This window comes from Simochromis diagramma, unplaced genomic scaffold, assembly GCF_900408965.1.
Source record: "Simochromis diagramma unplaced genomic scaffold, fSimDia1.1 OVJJ01000557.1, whole genome shotgun sequence".
Taxonomy (NCBI): domain Eukaryota; kingdom Metazoa; phylum Chordata; class Actinopteri; order Cichliformes; family Cichlidae; genus Simochromis; species Simochromis diagramma.
Window position 1 is genome coordinate 1,051,484 of NW_024387156.1, and position 17,698 is coordinate 1,069,181.

Here is a 17,698-nt window from a genome sequence, read left to right on the forward strand (position 1 = left end):
ATGAGGCTTTGACTCTTCCATATGTTTAGAGGTTCAGCCCTGTGCTTTCCATTATGAACACATCGATTCTCCAAATAACTAAATTAAATGTATGTAAATTAAATGTACAGGGTGGGCCATTTATATGGATACACCGTAATAACATGGGAATGGTTGGTGATATTAAAGTCCTGTTTGTGGCACATTAGTATATGTGAGGGGGCAAACTCCTCAAGATGGGTGGTGACCATGGTGGCCATTTAGAAGTCGGCCATCTTGGATACAACTTTTGTTTTTCAATAGGAAGAGGGCCATGTGACACATCAAACTTATTGGTAATGTCACAACAAAAACAATGGTGTGCTTGGTTTCAACGTAACTTTATTCTTTCATGAGTTATTTACAAGTTTCTCTTTGTTCACAGCCATTGACATGTCGAAGAGGTTAACACGTGAGGAGCGGATCGAAATTGTGTTGATATCTGGTGAACGCAGTAACCGGGTCATTGCAGCAGATTTCAATGCAAGACACCCTACGAGACCACCCATCTCCCATGCTACAGTTAGCAAACTGCTTGCTAAGTTTCGTGAAACTGGTTCAGTGTTGGATTTGCCAAAATGTGGACGCAAGAAAACTGTCACTAATGAAGAAACATCAGTGGCTGTCCTAGCTTCATTCAGCAAGAACCCACAGCGTAGCACTCGCCGCATGTCACTGGAGAGTGGCATTAGTCGAACATCCCTTCGGCGGATATTAGCTACTCACAAATGGCACCCTTACAAACTCCAGCTACTGCAGCATCTCAACGAGGACGACCCAGATCGGCGCACAGAATTTGCAGAATGGGCAAAACAAAAATTGGAACAGGACCCTCAGTTCACGCAGAAGATTTTGTTCAGTGATGAGACAAACTTTTATGTGAATGGTGAAGTTAACAAACAAAACCACCGCTATTGGTCTGACACTAACCCACATTGGATGGATCCCTCCAAGACTGTTGGAACAACAAAAGTGATGGTTTGGTGTGGTATATGGGGTACAACAATAGTGGGTCCATTCTTCATCAATGGAAACCTCAAGGCCACTGGATATTTGAAATTGCTACATGACGATGTGTTTCCCTCTTTATGCACTGAAGCTGGCACGTTCCCTGAGTTTTTCCCAGCAAGATGGTGCACCACCACATTATGGGTGCCAGGTCCGAGCATTCCTAGATGAACAGTTTCCTGGAAAGTGGATTGGTTGTCGTGGGCCAGTTGAATGGCCCCCAAGGTCTCCCGATCTGAACCCCTTAGACTTTTATCTTTGGGGTCATCTGAAGGCAATTGTCTACGGTGTGAAGATACGAGATGTGCAGCACCTGAAACTACGGATACCGGATGCCTGTGCTGGCATTTCTCCTGCGGTGTTGCTATCAGTGTGTGAAGAGTGGGAGAAGAGGGTTGCATTGACAATCCAACACAATGGGCAGCACATTGAACACATTTTGTAAGTGGTCAGAAACTTGTAAATAACTCATGAAAGAATAAAGTTACGTTGAAACCAAGCACACCATTGTTTTTCTTGTGACATTACCAATACGTTGGATGTGTCACTGTGACAGGTTGAAGGACTACTGCATATAAAACTGTTCAGTTAATACTAATTCATATCAGTTGATATAAGGACGAAAATAATGTAAATATGGTAAGAAAATGGTTAAGAGTTTATTATTTTTCATGTTATATTAATGGCTTTCATCTATACATCAGTGATCGGCTAGTAAGCCTTTTCTGGGATCGATTAGTAGTGTCTCTATTCTCCACTAGGGGGCTTTCGCGCGTTCTCCTCACTGCAATAAACTACTGCATGAGAGATGCAAGTTATAATCACTCTCGTGATTCTTTTCCTCCTGTTTTCAGGTAAAAGTGTTTAAAAGTTGATATATTTCCAATGTGTACACTGTTAAGACATTTAAGAGGTAATCCTTCGTTGTTTTGTAAGCTTTAGAAGCATTATATTACAGTTTTGTGCACATGTATGTGGCGGTTTTGAGCCTCAGTTTTCTACAGTGTAATGGCCATTAAGACAACGGCAGGAGCTAAAAACGCCGCAATTGTCAGCCATTTTGTCAGGAAACCTGCTCAAGTATATGTATAGTAAGCACTTTAGTATTTCGGTTTATTATTTAGTGTTTTTCTTCCACCATGTGACATTTAGCAGTACAAAATGTGAAACGTTTCTGCTCATTTTCACTGCAATAAACTACTGCATGAGAGACGCAAGTCATAATCACTCTTGTGATTCTTTTCCCCCTGTTTTCAGGGGTGTAACATCACATGGCCCTCTTCCTATTGAAAAAACAAAAGTTGTATCCAAGATGGCCGACTTCTAAATGGCCACCATGGTCACCACCCATCTTGAGGAGTTTGCCCCCTCACATATACTAATGTGCCACAAACAGGACCTTAATATCACCAACTATTACCATGTTATTACAGTGTATCCATATAAATGGCCCACCCTGTACACAAAACAAGTGTATTAACATGTGCTCCTGCTGTAAGCAGTGTGAAGCGTTTTCCTCACATTACTGTTTGAATGAAGTGAAAGGAGCTCCTCTGTGAATTCTGCTAATCTGACTTTTCTAAGCGCTTCATTTCACCCATCATTATCCTCCTCTCCGGACTCAGTTTGCCTCTTAGCAGCAGATCCTGCAGCCTGCGATGCAGCTCAACAGCCAGCAGATGTCAGTGTTGCAGCAGAGCGTCCTCATCGTGTCCTGAGAGCTGCAGACAGCAGCTCGCACTGAGACTCATAAATCCACCCCGAGCGGTGTGATAATCAGCGTGCACTGATGTATGGGCACAGCTTTATCTGTTTCCATGCACAGCAGCTCCACAGTTTAATGCAGCACACAGCGGCCGAGCTGCAGGCAACCCCCAAAGACACCCCGGGGCATCCAAATGTTGACAATATTAAATCTTTCAAAGGAGCATCCAGAAACGCAAACGGGAGTCTGCATGTCAGGAGGTGTGATTCATCTGATGCCATGAAGAAAAGCTTAACCATCCACACTCTGTCACGATGCTTCAGTCCTGAAGCTTCATCAAAAATGTGAAACAGACTCCACACACACATGAACTAATTATGCTGGCAGCACCCTTTAGAACAGATGAAAGGTCCATCATCATTGACCTCTGTGGGGGCATCTAACAACTCTAAGAACTGCAGCTTTAGTTCTTCATGCTGGCTTTAGATTTCAGCCCTGGAGTTCATCAGCTGATCGCCTTCAACAACAGCCAGAAGCTGTTTCCAGAGAAGAAGCTTCTAAAAGTCAACAGCAAACAGAAGACACATGCAGTCAGTCCAAAATGTCTACCACAGCTAGCAGAGCTCCACACTGTTGTCCTCATATACAACAAAGCATCATCCATCCACCCATCCATCCTAGTGGCTGCAGGCTAAGCAGTTAATTATTTTCCCCAGCAAAGTTCTTCCAGTTCCTCCTGATGGACCGTGAGGTGTTTTTAGACCTCTCCATCCTGAAGATGCTTCTACTATGAGCTCCACCAGGATGTCCCAGTTCATCCTCCCTGAGACTGCAGACCGCTGCAGGCACCATGAGTGATCGCCATCTCTGTTATATGTCTGATGTTTCCGAGGACGAGTCTCCTCAGTCACACACACTTTCATTCGAGTGGACTGTCCTGGGCAGACAGGGGCATTCCTCTTAGTGCTGCTTTCATTATTTATAAGTTATTGATAACTTTTTTTCATAATTTCTGCACATATTTTATGTACCTGGTAGTTTGTGAGCAATAATGTTGGTGTTATCTCATCCTGCAGATGATGTCCAGCTCCTCCAGCTGTGATTGCAGCTGTGAGTCCTGGTTTTGAGTCTGAGTGATCGTTTTTGGAGAAGCAGCTGAAGGAGAGTCTAAATAATGGCTGAAACAGCTTAAGGCAGAAAAACAGAAGCCTGGACTGGAGGGGTTGGTGCATGAATGAAGTGATGAGTAGTTGTCTCTGTGATGTATGCACTACATCCAGGAGGAAATGTGGAATTATTGATGACACAGTGCATTAATAAACATGTTAACAGGTAATCAGCTGTCCTGTTTGGTGTTAAATGTTCTCTGACATCAAAGAAGACGATCAGCTGAATAGTCAAACACTCGGCCCCTGGGCCTGTGGGCTCCAGCAGCTAATGTAAAGCAGTGAGCGGTGGCGGCGGCGGCTCCTCATCCTGCTGCGCTGCATCACAGGCTCTAATTGATTTTCCGTTGCTACGATCTCAAGGTGACATTCTGGGCAGCAAGGATATCCTCACACTCCCAGCGCCAATTAATACCAGTTTCTCTGCGGCGCTTCTATCTGCACCAACACACCCGGGTGGCGGTTTACAGTCACGCTCCCTCCCCAACGCCATTTCCACTTGCACCAGAAAAATGTTTAGCACATGAACTTCATGGGGATAACAGGAGGCCAATAGTGATTCAAATAGAACAGAAGGATTAAATCCGGCCCCCTTTGACCCTCACTACTCTGAGCTAGATAACCTTTAAAGAGGGCCTATTATTTTGTTCCTTATTTTCTGTCATGTGTACAGTTTAACTTTAATGCACATATCAAACATGCATAAAACATCAAACCAAACGTCTGTGGAACAAAATACAAATATTCACTTAAATAAAAATAAATACAAGACTTTACTCATTGAATTCTGATAAAATTCTGATAAAATAAAGTTTTAGTTTTTGGTCAAACGTGTAAGCACACACAGGCTGAGGAGGATCTGAGTCAGTGCTGCTGTCTCTGAACAAAAAATAAAAGAAAGAAATAATAATAATAAAATAAAGAAAAATCTGGTGTCTAATTTTCATTTCTCGTTACATAGCTCTGAGATGTTATTCTTTTTAAACTCATTAGTTTCATCTCTGACACACAGAATCATCTCAGGACTTAAAGCGATGGTTTGTTCTGCACAGAGCAAATCTGGCTTCCATGTGTGTGTCATTTCTAATCTACAGCCAGTTAACTGACATTACTCTTCATCTTACACATTTAATTACAGGCCTGCCTCTGCAGACTGCAGGGTGTCAACTATTAATTCTCCAGAGAGAGGTAATGAAATCATTATCACAGATGATTTCAGTGATGGGCTAGATGGTTCCTCTTCTACTGATAGAAATGTAGTTAGTGGCGTAGCTCTTGAATTAATGACGTGATTGGACTGGATTACAGGACTGATTAGATAAGGAGAATTAAATCAGGTGCTTAACTGTTCTAATTTAGACAAAAGTAATAACGAGCTAGATTGGTTTCATTTTTATTAATGTGCTAGATGATTGGAGTCAATTCCTTTAGTTAATTTTAATGGAGTAAAAAAATGAAGATTTCCACTTCTAGACAAAAACATTTGATTTTAGTTTTCATAAATCATAACATGCACAAACTGGAAGAAAAACACTTTTATCTTTCAGGTTTTCTCACAGTGAAGCCGATTTTGTCCATAAAACACCCTCATTCTCCTATTGTGTGCTGATTGGTTGGTTGAGGATTGAGGACAGGGCATCCTCCACTGATGGCTGGAGATTATGTTGTGCAGATGTTAGCAGTGTAGTTAAAGTCCAGCAGAAGCTTCATGTGTGTTGAAGAAGCAGTTGGCAATTGTTGGTGAAGGCGATGCCATCAGGAGGCACTGTTCTCACCTCTCAAAGTTCCCTGCAGCTCCACAGAGCCCCATTCACTCTGAATGAATCCAAGTGCGTTCCATATGAAACAGGAAGCATAGATGTGGCTGTTCATGCAGATTTATCCAGGTTTGGACATTTTTAGACAGGTCATTATTTAATGTTCAGTAAATGTGTTCTCATATTTATGAACCCTTCGCTGCTATATATTTTTATACAGACACCACTTTGTGGAGGCAGCTAACTCTTTCATGCTGTATTTTATTTCATTTTGTAGGCACACGATATTGTTTGGGTAATGCTTATCTTTTCTAAGGGACAGTTTTTTAAAAATAATTTTTGTTTGTGACACCTTTTGCTGGTTTGTAGCGTAGTGTTATTTAATACCTTTGACAGTAGCATGGATGGTGTTTGGTATGCCACACTCACACTCTCGCCTCTTTCATTAGTATATCACTTTTGATGATGGGTATCCCTTTGTGAAAGCTGACTTGATCAAATATCATGACGTGAGTCTCACTTGTGAGCCGTCTGTGTGTTTACGTCTGTACAAATGATGGAGGAGCTGCCAGAGTTCAAAAGTGATTCATCACTTTCTGATTTGCATTTATTTTCAGCAGCTGTGACCTGCACATCTGGTCTGACTCACACATTCAGACATCGTGAGCAGATCTGGCGCGATCCGCCACCTCATTAGCATTCAGACAGTCACGCCTAGAGAGAAACCCTCACCTGTGAGCAGAGCGACACAGCCACACAGCTTCTAACTAATATCAGCACAACACTGCAGCTCATAGGCTGGATAATCCTCAGGGGGAGGTGAGACACCGTGGCGGTGGGATTCCTCTTTGGTCAGATGTCACCCTTTTAAAAAAATGGTGAACTGTCAACAATGAGGAGGCTGCACAGGAAAGATAAGCAGTGATGGACTGGCAGCTTCCTTTCACTGAAGATGGTCAAGGCAAGCTAACAAACATGCACACACCGGATGCAGAAAGCTGCATGTAAGCCTCATTCAGACGGGATTAACACCACTGGATCTGGACTGTAATGGACTTACACATCAGCAAGACAAACCAAGCAGAAAGCAAAGAAACGTCCAATAAATTCTTCTAAAATCAGAAGATTCAGTCAGAATATCTAGCAGAATCATCCCGTTAACAGATATTGCTTTGGTATCAAACGTTGTTCAAATGTTTATGGTGCGTCCCCAGACCAGACTTAAACAGATGCTGACGCTGATCTATTAAGATGTTTGTCCAGTCAAATTTTTTAAAGCAATATTTTATTTGGTTTTAACCTCAGACAGTCTTGTGGTGCAGGGTCCATGGAGTAGTGTCATTAGAGACTGTTTTCAAAAATATAAGCCCTCCAGTGTTATGAACCTGTGGGCAAGTTAGCATGGTGTGCTGGGCGGTTAGCTAGGATAGGTGTGGTCTTAGCCTAGATGGGATAAAAGATGGACGCAGACACCGTGACATCACATGTTCACTGCATTTTGAAGCATTAGCTGTTGCCACATTGCTTAATTGGAGCCAGAAGCTCTCTTATATGGATGAGAAGGTAAAGTGATCATTCATCAGTAAACACTATCAAGCTAGGTTTTCAAGCTACAGACACGGGTACCTGCTAATTACTGTTAAACAACAGGCAATAAAATAGTAGAATTTTACAGAGTCCAAGCATGAGCTCCAGTTTGGAGTTCAGACTGCTTGGACAGTCTGTTAGCATAATAACCTCACAGCAGCTATAATATTGGTCAGATATTTCATTAAAAACAGCAGGAAAACTAATCCTTTCTGTAGAGTTTCTCCAGATCTCCCCAGATGCACTCTAACCCAGTGGTTCCCAAACTTTTTTTGCTGGGCCCCCCTTTGGTTTACAAGAAAAATATTCGCTCCCCCCCCTCGCACAAACACATCCTCCAACCACACACACCCATATTTTGCTCCATCGCAGTTTATTTCACACCTCAAACATTTAGTAAACAATTAAGCAAATACAAGTAATCTGCAGGTAGTAAGAAAATAAACTACCTCTTTTACGCTGCGTCCGCACGTACACGGGTGATTTTGAAAACGCAGCCGTTTCGTCCACACGTAAACGGCGTTTGGAATCACCGAAAACTGTGATTTTTTAAAACTCCTTTTTTGGGTTTATGCACGGACGAGGAATACAGAGTTCGTCACGCAACGTTAAAGGTATGTGCCTTTTTCCACATCACGCTGTGCGCAACGTTATTGTTTACATGAGATGAATTGCAGAGTGGCAGATTGTCAGATTAATAGTATTTTGTCTCTATCTTCAGGTTTTACAGGCTTACATATATGCACGCAGTTACTGTCCCTCCATTTAGAAAGGCAGAGGCATCACAGTGTGATTATTTTACATGTAGTTGTTGTTTTAATAATAATGTTTTGAATAATAATATTCAACATTGCTATCAATACATTTTTCAAAAAATGTCTCTCTGTGCAAAATGGGTTTAAAAACATAAACAACTGTGGGATCCTGTTTGTCTGTGATTTAGACAGGGGGAACAAATCGTGGCAGGATCAGCCTGATATTATTTGTATCCCACTGTAACTTTACTGTATAACGAGCTAACATCTCCAAAATGTCAGGAGTAGTTAGTCATTACAAGAAGTGTTTGTGAACTAAAAATCAAGAATGTGGGATACTGATTGTCTGTGATTTAAACAGCCCAGCGGTGCTCCCAACGAAGGAAAAACCAATTCTGCAGGTGCAGGTGAAGCCAAAGGGCAGACATGCTTCACCATATTTTCTAGTCTTTGGCTTAGAATGAAGTTGGTTTGGAAACATATTCAGCGATGCTTCATCTCCTACTTTGCGTTTGTGTGGGCGCCCGGTGCTAGCAGTGTCCAAGCATTGTTTTTTTTCCCCCTTTTCATGCCGCGCCCCCCCTGCAATGGCTCTGCGCCCCCCCTAGGGGGCGGGACCCACACTTTGGGAAGGTCTGGTTTAATGGAACAGAAACAGGGCCAATACCAGCTGAGCTCCAATGTCACATGGTTCAAATCACAGGCAGAAGGCAGATTTGGTTGAACAATGACATGCTGCTGAACCTAACATGGCCAGCCTTATTGACCTCAACAGATCCAGAAATAACTGTCCTGCTGTTTCTTTAATGGAAAACGTGATGAGCTGCTGGTTTGTTGTCAGACTATTTGTAATGACAAAATCAATTTCAGCTGTGATGAGAAGAACGGAGGGGATTCCTGCAGAAAACGAGGAAAATAAAACATGACAAGAGAGGCAAAGTCAATCAGGCCGAGTAGCCAGCTAATTCAGCCATACCTCCATCTGCATCCAGAGGGGAATGGCTGGAAATGAAACGGCCCGTCAGGTCTCAGAGATTCATCACACCCGTCACCTCAGGACTTAAACCAGGCACTACAGTTGTTTTTATCTTGATAACAGCTCTCGCACATTTAAAGGTGTCGCTGTGATTTATTCTTCCTGCAGGCCCCTGGATTACCATCTGCCTCTCTCTCAGATGTGAACGTATGCAGGCGACAGGTACATAATATTCAGACCCACACTGTCCAAACATTCACACAGACTGGCTCGTTTTACATCAAGATAACCTCTGAGATTTATTACAGGCGGTTGTGTGTTGGTCTGTTTATTATTTTGCATAAGTCATGTTGAAGACACGTCACCACCTGCACTTTGGACTACAGTTTTAAAGCAGGGTTTCAGCAGGTCCCCCTGGATGGTCGTCATCAACAGTGACTATGTTTGGAGGAGAGGGCAGAGCTAGTACAAAAACAACAACCAAGAAACAAAAATTTCCTCTTATATTATCCATGTTCTTCTAACAGAGGTCTTCAGTCTGAAGTACTCAGAGTTCTAAAAGCTGAACTGGAGGCCGAACCTGCAGACTGGATCAGGTGACTCTAAACCCTCCCTTAGTTCTGCTGCATAATGAAACTCTTGGTTCATTAAAAAAGGTACAGAATTGTAATTATTAAATAGAAATAGGATCAGTCACACTTGATTTCAGAGCAGAGGATCACGATTTCTCCAGTGTTCCTGTCCGGTTTAAGATCTCCAAGACGGAGCACAGCAGCAGCACAGCGCTGCACCATCTCGACACCAACTAAAAAAGATGAACATGAGAGGTTTTTAACCAATTTATTCCAAAGAAACAGCAAACTGTCATTTGGATGGAAATGATGTTGTGGAGGTCCACTGTACCTGGACCTGAAAAAAAGGAACTGCATTTTATTTTTCTAAATAAGCAGCTGATTGATTTGAGTCACTGGTGCAAACAAAAGAGGAGTGGATGATTGTTGACCAGGAAAACACAATCATCTCTGCTAAAAATGATCAATCTGTGACCTGCTCGCTCATCCTGACAGCAAACAGGTCGATGCTGAGCACATGTGACCAATGCCACGGCGTCTCCAGACTGCTTTGCATCTGGGCTGTGAGTATAGGTTGTGTTAAAGGACATAGGTGGAACCTCATGTGGTTATTTGTGGTCAGAAACATGAGTAAGTCCTCGTCTGGAGGTGATTCTCTACGGCTTTAATGGAGGTGCTTAAAGCGGTGGGTGAGGTCGCTGTGGATATAAAAGATGGTCACATCACATCTGTAAACATGTGTAAGCAGTCAGAAGAACACGAACACACAGCGAGCCCCCAGCCTAACGTTCCTGATGGTTATGCAGGTTCAGTTCAGCCTCCTCCCTGCTCCAAGTCTAAAACACCCATTCAGGATGTAAACAGGCTCTTTAGCTCTTATCTAAACTGAAACTAATTTTCAGGTATTTTAGGGAAATAACGACTCATTTTTCAAAGGTGTGGCACGTTAATTTCATTTCAGAGTAAATATATTTACCAGCTGACTGTAACACTGTTCAGGCTGACGTCCAACCGTCACAGCTGAAGTTCTTTCAGGTGCTCCTTCTAATTATTAAAGCCTAAAGCGAGCAGGTCTGTGCGTGCTGCTGAGAACTCGCTCCATCGCATTTTCATGTAAATGTTTCTGGCTTTTGTGAACGCACAGATAACAAGCTCTGAACAGCATTCAGACCCAGGCTGCTTTATGAATCAGTATGTAGGCCACCTCGTATACGCAAAGTGTCCTGGTTATTGTGTTTGAACGTCACGCTGGGAGAAAAAAGCTGAAAGAACAAAGCCTGGGAGGATTTCAGCTGCTGGGTTTCTCCCAGACCAAGCAGTCTCACCCAAAAAGAAAATTCATGTGTCACTTCTCCACCACCGCTGCTCCATTTTCCCCGCCACGCTGGCGGACGCGGCTCTCAGCTCGCTGTCGTGCTTTGTTTAGGGAACGTCAGTCAGGTTTAACTGTCGAGCGCAGACCTGCAGACTCCACAAGCTGCTAGATCATCAAGTAAAATATGTAGTTAAGCTGCCAGAAATGCCTGCTGATTTATTTAATGCTGGCAGTCACAGAAGGACAAATATGAAGCAATATGAGCCAATATGAGGTAATGTGCTCCAAAGTAATGCACTACTGTAATCCAATTACATTTGTCTGTACTGCAGTACAGCAGTCCAAGCACAGACACAGACAGGATCTCCAGCTCTCCTCCAAGTAAGACATGACCCAACACCTGTGTAACAGATCACTGTACTAAATTCAGTAAAGAGATTACAGCCAGAGTGAGTCTTTTAGCTGAAAACAGAAACGTGATGTCCAGACTCACCGGACTGTACACATCTACCTGTTTGTTTCACACAGACAAAAACATCTGCAGCAGGTGCTCCAACCAGGACCTATTTGTCAAAGTAAAGGAATAAATACAGGTGATTCACAGAAAAACTGATGCCTAATGCATTATTTCTTTTACACAACGAGCCCAGACCTGTTGGAAAGAAGCAAATCTAGAAAGGTGTATATTTATATGTATGTTTGTCATTTGAATTTAAAGATTGGAGATTAGCATTAGCATGAGCCTCACAGAGCTTCCTTTGTTCTACAACTGGGCTAATGAAGAAGCGCTGTTACAGTGCTTCTGCAGTTAATGGTCCTGATGATATCAGCTCATTAAGTGGACCTAAATAAGAACCTCAGGAAATGGAAACCTGGCTTGTAACCATGGAGGGACCAGGTGTGGCAGGAGAAAAATATTTACTAGAAAACTGAGCAGAAAGTGTCTGAGCTGTGATTCAGTGCAACCCAATGTATATGACATTTTTAAGTAAAACTCGTTGTGTTTGAAGGCTAGCTTTTCTGTTTGGTTCCACAGAGTCTGTGTGTAGGTTGAAGAACGATTCAGGCAAATGGCGGCTAAATCAGGAAACTCAGACTGCGTCACGCTGAGGTGTCTGATTGGGACACAAAACTTTTATTCTTGTATTTTTAGACTGTTTTCCCTCTGAGTGGAGTCAGATGGTTTCTCTCCTCATCAGCATTGACTTGTCTGAAGGTCACTCAGTGAGGTGAGTGAAGTATCCAAACCCAGACAGACGCATTCCTGCCAAACCTCCTCTGGTTTCGCTTGCATCCTCGCCGGGTGGAAAGTTTTGTAGAGAAACTCTTGATGAAAGGTGGAGGGGACAGATTGGTCCTCGGGGATCAGATCTGTTTCACTGACTTCCTTCATCCTAAACCTGCAACAAACCGTGACGGAGAGCTGACACTGCAGCCTCCCGCCTCTCGTGTCACACCCAGTTGTTCTTTTCCTAACAGCCGTCACTTAAAAATGCTTTCAGGGCCTGCTGGCGACCAAAGAGATCAGAGCTGAAATGAGATTTTTCAGGGTGAACGCAGGGCTGGGAATCTTTAGACTTTCACATTTCAGCTGAAGGTGGTACACTTTTCCTTTTTTTAAAGCTCTGTTACTTTTAGATTTAAATCACTTCGCGTCCTCGCAGATTTCTCTGGCTCACTCAAAGTGACCTTGGTCAGCATCCACTCAACACATCTGAAGACTCTCGGTCTTGTTTACAGCCAGAGAGGTGGACTTCTTCAGGTCAGACATTCTAGTTCTGAATGCTCTTGAATGCTGGCAAGTTGATAAATGCCACAGAGGTATGAATTTTAATGGAAAGCACTGACACACTTCATCTATGATGTGGATAGAAAAGGCCTCAGAAACAGATCATCATTCACACCTTAAAGCTAAAGTTTAAAATAAAGAGCAGTCCCAGGAGACGTTGTAGCCGCTGTTTTGTAAAGAAGAAAAATCAGTTGTACTTAAACTATAAAGTGGATCCTTTTGCAGTGGTTGTGTCTCAGCTTCACTTTCAAACACGTGAAAAATGTTTTTATGGAGATGATGTCTCAGAATCTCTGTAACTTGCATAAAGTGGCAGAATCGGAGGTTCTGTGCAGACACTAAATATAATCCTGTATGTGGGCTGCACGGCTCGTGGAACCGGCTTTTCTTCTGGGTTTCATGTTTGGGCAGCTGCCCAGGTCAGTAAAACACGTCCAACTGTTTCTCATCCAAACACAGGCAGACGTGCCAAAGACAGGGCTCTGCAGGACGGGAAAAACAAACTGAGTGCTCAGTTAGCCGAGTATCCAGAGAACTTCTCCCTGCCAGAGCTAAAGCGGTTTTTCCAGCTCTCTTTTTCTTTTCTGGCACTTTTATTTACTGCAAAGCCGTTTTAGTGAGAGAATACATCAAAGCTGCGCTGCAGCCAGCGTCCTTCAGAGCCACACTGACTCTAATCTGCCTCTTTACACTTCTAACACAAGACTGCGGGGAAAACCTCCAGCTGTCAGAGACACTTCTGCAGGACTCCCTCTCTCTGCCCTCCTCGTACACTCACTCATTTGTGCAGGAGGCATGGACTCAGAAGGACAAGCGTGTGGGAATTTAGAAGGGGAAGAAACAAAGTGAAGCATCTGAAGCAATGCTTACAACAAACATTAGAGCAGGTTGAAAGTTTGAGGTGGAGCCTTTCTTAACCTCTGCAGCTGTTCAGCCTGTTAGGATGAGGTGGTGGAGAAGCCTTGGGAAGATGTATGTGTGGTGGAGGAGACTCGGAGGCGCACGGGTAGGTGACCTGTTCACCTGGTGTGGGTGACGCATCAGTCTGCCCACAGCAGGGAGCCACGTGTTAGGTAATAAAGAAGAGGAAAAGCAGCGATACACGCAAGGAACTCACTAACTGGCCACAGCCAATCAGATTACAGATATATTTGATTGTGTAAATAGATATACTTGATTTATTGATGCAATCCACAGAGCATTAAAATGATGACATTTTGTTTGTTCCTCCATCAGAGTGGCACAGCTACAGACTTTTAAAGCAGCAGTCGCCAACCTTTTTTGCACCACGGACTGGTTTATGTCCAACAATATTTTCATAGACCGGCCTTTAAGGTGTTGCGGATAACTACAACAAAATAAAACCAGTACTGGTACAAAAAAAAAAAAAATAAATAAGAAAATTTATTCATAACACACGGGAAAAGAGCCAGGGAAACCAAGTTAACTATAAAAACGATAAAAAACAATAAAAACCCTGAAAACCATAAATTTCACACCCAAGCCTCAACTCTCGCGGCCCGGTACCAAATGACTCACGGACTGGTACCGGTCTGTGGCCCGGGGGTTGGGGACCGCTGCTTCAAAGTACAGGGCTGTAATTACCAGTACGGCCACAGAGGTCGCTGTTTCCCAACTCGATAATGGACTAAACAAACACGTACAGAACATGGCTCTGCATTATTCCAGGATAATATTTACCATACAAATTAAAAATGTAGTTTTTATATTTTTTGTGTTTCCTGCCCTTATTAAATCACTTTAAAAATATTTTCATACATTACACAGATTGTTTTTAAAAGTTTAGTTTGTATAATAAATGTCTCCACAGATAAAAGCATCAGATACTAAATCAGTATATTTTAAGCCTTTCACTGTAAATTTTACATGTTCCCATCCAGAGTGTTTTAGTCAGAAGCGTTTCCTCCAGTTTAACTGTAACAGACAGCTGTATGGAATAAAATCATTTGCATGAAATTAAAATGTTAAAGACATTTGAAGAGATTTGAAAACGTTCTTCTCTGGCACCATCTGACAAAGTGTCACATTTCACTGATCCATCAGTCGATGGAGGGAAATAAATCATGTGTAGGTCGACCGTCCTTCAGAGAAATGCTGCTGCGTTTCCATGTCCGGACTCAGACATACAATCCGTCAAAGTCACCAGTCATTCAGTGTCATCATGTGTTGTCACAGCTTTATTGAGTATGTGCAGGACCGAGGGCGCAGCAGGCATGATGAAAGTGTACTGATCAATAAGGTGAAACCATGGACTGCACATCCAATTCTCCGGAGGTGCATTAACCTGCTCTGGGTGGAGTAATGCATCTTTAAATCAGGTGGGCCATTAACTCCCTCGACTCCCTCTTTTTTCAACCTGCAACGTTAAATGGCCAAATTCAAATGACAACTGGTCCTGCATGGAAACTTCTTCTGGATCCCAAAATGTTGAAGACATTTCTGTCATGCTTTAGGATGGCTTCCAACGGCCTTCTCATAAAAATCCATCCATTCATTCAGGAAACTATTCATCCATCCATCTAAATACCGCCTACTCTTACATCATCCAATCAAACAACCATCCAAATGAAAATGCGTCCAATATTCAAATATCCCCTATGCAGCCAGCAGCCATAAAATCATTCATATAATCAACCATTAAAAAATTCATTCATGCATTCATCTGTTCATCCAGCCACACAAACACTAGCAGTGAATTGTACACTGCACACGATGTCAATCAGGAGAACATGATGAACCACGATGACCTGTTCTGCACAGGTCACCGTATCTGTGGATGTTCTTGGTTTTTATGGACCTTCACAGACCTGCAATAACATTAAATGTTGTAGGTCTACCTGGTGAATGTGTTCAGAAAATTATGTTTGGCAGTAAAATTTAAAAAATGAAACTCTTGAATTGGTATTTGGTAAATTTGAGTTATTTTGGCCTGTAAATAATATTTATGGTGTTCAGTTGGTTTAAACCGATTAATCAGTTCAGATGTGTTTCATCTGCTGTTTGTTGTATTTTTTAAATGCAGAATCATATTTATCCTCTCTACAGTCACTTTAGAAATAATACATGAAGCTTTGTTTCCCATGCCATCACACAGCAAACGAGGTTCCTGACACCACAGTGAACCCTTACCTGTCTGTTGCTCCGCCCTACCTGGTTTGTTGAAACAGGAAGTTGAGGATGGAGCTGATGTTGAGGCCAAGAAAGTGGACTGAACCATACTGTGACTGCAGTAGTGGGTATTTATTTTCTCTGGAGTTTAGATGCCGTGTCTGAGGTTTGTGTTTATAATGCTTTGTTGCCTGCTGACTGCGTTTTTGCTCTCAGTGACCAACTCTTGACAAACCACACACTAAACCTCTGGTTGGACACTTTCGATTGCAAGATAATTGCACGGGTTACTCAGTGGGAGGCAACCAGTCTCCAAACAACTGTGGTCCGACTCGGCAAGACTGGAATCGGCATCAGACGGGCTGGAGCAGGTCTGCAAGTAACTACTGTGTAATTAATAGATGAGAACAGATTTTCATCATCATATGAGTCGGTCTGATCAGCTCAGCTCGACTGCAGTGTGACTCTTTGCAACACAGGACTCAAGTCAGCTGCTAGTCTTCTGGTTATACTCTTAAATAAAAACAAGGTTGTTCTGTTTCAAATCTTTGACGTTTGAAACCAGCAACATATTTCTGATTTTTATTGATTTATCCCAGATAATTGCTGTGTTATCACAGACAGATTGCAGATTACTTGACCACATTCCAGCATAAACTGTGTTATTGCTGTTTCATTGCTATCCTAGGTCATAGTGAGACAACAGCTCACTGCTGACCAGGTCACATTAACATTTTGCCTTACTTTAGTCTGCAGTCAGTTTTCTTTAGTGTGACTGTAACAGTAGTTACACTTTTAAGCAGGAATTTTCATTGTTCTGCACTCCTTCTGCACACAGGTACAGGGGTTCACCTGTACCTGTGTGTCCTTTGGCTGCTTGGGCCTGGACAGAGTTATGTTTCTAATGTCTGCTGAGGGTTTTATTTATTATAAATGTTTTATATATCCTTACATGGCATAAATAAAACATTGCTAAAATGCCAACCCAAGTTAACATAGTGACACAGTGCTAAACACAGAATGTAAAATGCCAAACAGCTGTACAGTATCTTCTTTTATTCCTTAGGAATTTGTATGCTGGATTATGTTAAATGCCTGTTATGCTGCTACCTTCTGTGGAGACTGCAGAGCCACTTTGTGCGTGTGCTTTATCTGGAGTCTGGATGTGCTGTTAAGAAATCTGTAACAAACATCTGATGCTGTGACAGACAGTGAGGGAAAGCCGGTCCCGTTAACACTGCGTTCACAGATCCCTCAGTGAGTGTGACAAAGGAGAAGCTGTGCTGGGGTTACTCTGCTGCTCAGTGTGAGTTGGGTTAAAAATATCCCCACGGCTCTGCCGTCAGAGCTCTGAAAACAATAAGAAGCCCTTTAAGAAAAAACAGGCATGAATGGAACCGATGGATTGTTAATGAAATCATTCTGTTTGACATGGTGTTCAAGGCACCAAAACGTGAGTAATCACCATGATTAGGAAAGAAAGGGGGACTGACGGAGGCCTGATCCCAGCATCATCCACCGGTTACTCCATCGATCTGCTGCTCGGCTCCGACCTGCTCTGGCTGCAGCCAGTCACAGCGCAGTGCTCAGGTGGTCACGGCCGGATGGAAATGCCACGCAGGGATCAGAGAGACCAGGCCAGGCCTTAAGGCCCCCAGGCCCCCCAGGCTATCCTCAACCCCTGCCATGCAGGATGACAGATGGCTTCCACAACAACATGCAAGGCTGCAGCAAAATGCCAAACCTCCTTCACAGCCTTTATCAGAGCCGTGTAGGCGAGCAGCCAGAGCCCGGAGGTGCTCCGCTTTTTAGGTTAACACTCAGTGAGGACAGAAGAGTTCAGACAGTAGAAAGCATGTAAACTTACACTAAGCTGCCACTTCATTAGGTCCAGAGAGCTAAAGCCAGAGCAGCCTAAAAC